Source organism: Nannospalax galili, unplaced genomic scaffold, assembly GCF_000622305.1.
Source record: "Nannospalax galili isolate Female #2095 unplaced genomic scaffold, S.galili_v1.0 scaffold553, whole genome shotgun sequence".
Lineage (NCBI taxonomy): Eukaryota > Metazoa > Chordata > Mammalia > Rodentia > Spalacidae > Nannospalax > Nannospalax galili.
In genome coordinates, this window is record NW_008336313.1 from 6,119,150 (window position 1) to 6,119,546 (window position 397).

Genomic DNA, 397 nt, shown 5'->3' on the forward strand with positions numbered 1-397 from the left:
GTACCTGTTAGGCACTCTTCCCGTGTCTCTGCCGCCAGCAAAATGTCATCTACATACTGCAACAGAATCAGGTGGGGGTGGAGGGTCCTGAAAGCAGTCAGATCTTGGTGCAGGGCCTCATCAAAGAGGGTGGGGCTGTTCTTGAACCCCTGTGGCAGCCGTGTCCAAGTAAGCTGACCGGAAATTCCCAGATCGGAGTCCTTCCATTCGAAGGTGAACAGGGGCTGACTCTGGTGGTGCAGCTTTAGGCAGAAGAAGGCATCTTTTAGGTCCAATACAGAGTACCAGGTATGGCTGGGAGACAGGGTGCTCAACAAGTTATAAGGGTTTGGGACCGTGGGGTGGATATCTTCTACCCGCTTGTTGATTTCTCTCAGGTCCTGCACTGGTCTGTAAT